This window comes from Penaeus monodon, chromosome 3 (assembly GCF_015228065.2).
Source record: "Penaeus monodon isolate SGIC_2016 chromosome 3, NSTDA_Pmon_1, whole genome shotgun sequence".
NCBI classification, from domain to species: domain Eukaryota; kingdom Metazoa; phylum Arthropoda; class Malacostraca; order Decapoda; family Penaeidae; genus Penaeus; species Penaeus monodon.
The window spans coordinates 30,334,972-30,337,471 of record NC_051388.1 but is presented as its reverse complement, the minus strand read 5'-3'; the positions used below and the strand labels follow the sequence as shown (position 1 = coordinate 30,337,471).

Sequence of the window (2,500 nt, the reverse complement as noted above, 5' to 3'; positions counted from 1 at the left end):
TCTCTCCTTTGTAGTGCTTTCATCCCGGCCCTCGAATCTCTCCTCCATCCTATCCCTTCCATTCCTAGGCGTTACCGTGAGGCTCTTCAAAGCCTGCGCAGGGAGGACGTCACCATTCTGCCTTCTGACAAGGGCAACTCGGTGGTGGTCCTCGACCGTGCCTCTTACCTGCAGAAGGCCCAGGACCTGTTGGATGACGCCTCTACTTATGCTCCCCTGACCAGTGACCCCCGAGAACGGATTGCTGCTATCTTCCACCGTCGCCTGAAAGAGATAGCAGCCTGTTTTCCGGAAGCGAATCTCTACCAGAGGTTCAGGGTCATCAACCCTCGACTCCCTCATTTCTATGGGCTTCCTAAAACCCATAAGCCGGCCGTGCCTCTGCGCCCCATCATCTCCTCCCGGGAATCTGTGACCCACCCTCTTGCGGCCTGGCTGGCGAAGTGTCTCACTCCCCTTCTTGGCACCTTCTCTCCTGCTCACCTTCGCCACTCTCAGGACTTCATCTCCCGCGTTCGTGGAGTATCACCGGCGACCATGATGAGCTTGGACGTTGACTCCCTGTTCATCAAGGTCCCGCTTGATGATATCCTTGCTTTCCTCCAGAGGAGACTCCCTGCAGAGGATCCTCGTCTCCCTCTGCCCACCGACGTCTTCCTCCAGTTGATTCGTCTGTGTGTGGAGTCTAATTCCTTTTTCTTTGAAGGTCGCTTCTACTCTCAGACGTTCGGTGTTGCCATGGGCTCTCTCCTCTCTCCAGTCCTGGCAAACCTGTTCATGGAATTCTTCGAGTCTGAGCTTCTCCCTTCCATCTCCCTTCGGCCGTCGATCTGGTTGAGGTATGTCGACGACGTCTTTGCTCTCTGGCCTCATGACCCTGCTCTGTTTCCGGGTTTCCTGATGCAGCTGAACTCTCTCTCTCCTTCCATCCGTTTCAAGGTGGAATGGGAGGTTGACAACAAGCTCCCTTTCTTGGACACCCTAGTCCATCGCTCTGCTGACCAATTCTCCTTCTCCATATACAGGAATCCATGCATAGTGGTATGTACATACACTTCTTCTCATACCACCCTCTCCATGTGAAGAGAGGTGTTGCCACCTCGCTGTTCCTTCGCGCCCTTCGCATCTGTGACCCCCAGTACCTGGATGGAGAGATCGTTCTCCAAACTGGGCTACCCTGGTCATGTTCTCGACGTCGCGTTATCCAGGGCACGGCGTACCTTCTACCACGACTCTCCTCCTAAAGAGACTCCTCACCTGCCCGTCCTCAGCCTGCCCTACACTGAGGAAATCTACTCTCTCCGTCGCCCTCTTCACCCTCTCAACTGCAGGCTGATCTTTCGCCAGGTGAACACTCTCCGTCGCAACCTGGTCCATACCAGCCCTCCTTCCTCCTCGAAGGTGGGCACCTATGCTGTTCCTTGTGCCTCCTGTGATAAGCAGTACTTTGGCGAAACAGGCGCCAGTCTTACTAAGCGTCTGTCTCAACATAAGTACGCTGTATCCAGGGGACACAACAATAACGCCCTCTTTTGCCATCAGTGGGACACTGGCCATCAGATGGACTGGTCAGCGGCGCGGATTGTCTTTCCTTCCGCCGATGTCCACTCCCGCAGACTGGTGGAATCTTCCCTTATAAAGCTGCTGCCTAATTTCAACTTGAACAGCGGCTTTTCTCCTGCTGATAGTCTCCTTGCTTCCCATATCCTCCGCCTTCTACCGTATGCCGGCAACCCGGTGCATAGTCCGCCCGATCCTCCGACCTGATGTGACCTCCCTCTGCTTCCGTTCGTCTGTCCTCACCTGCCCCGTGTTACCGCGTTGCCTCTCCTCTCTCTCTTTTATACCTCCTCCTCTCCCTTTCCTCTTCAGACCTGAAGATGGAATCCAGGTGGATTTCGAAACTGTAGTCTCACTTTCAATAAATCTAGTTTTTGTATTGTGGGTTTTTCTTCCATTGTATCAGCACATACATACATACATACATATATACATATATAATATACATATAGAATATATATATATATATATATATTATAATATATATGTACCAATATATATTAATATATATATATATATATAATATATATATATATATATATATATATATATATTATATATATATATATAATATAATTACATATATAATGAATATATACACGTGTATAATATATATATACATATATATATAATATTATATTAATATTATAATATATATATAGATTGATTTAACCAGCCTAAGAACAAGCATTGCAGCGGTTTAAACGACAATACACGTAATATAATGGAGCAGAAATCTGGACAAAATTAACAAAGGTATAGATATAAAAGTGACCAAAGCAGACAATGACAGATGGCTGACAAATACCAAATGCCAGACTGAACAAACACAAGACTACAATTGAAAGATGAGATATTATAATATTCAGATATATATATATATATATTTATATATAATATTTATATTATGTTTTTGTTTATATATATTGTTTTTTGTGTT

At 46.4% G+C, this 2,500-nt stretch overlaps 1 pseudogene; it reads left to right on the top strand.

The window, feature by feature from the left end:
- Positions 1-1,767, top strand: part of LOC119585893 — a 2,165-nt pseudogene extending 398 nt beyond the window's left edge.
- The last annotated feature ends 733 nt before the right edge of the window (positions 1,768-2,500 follow it).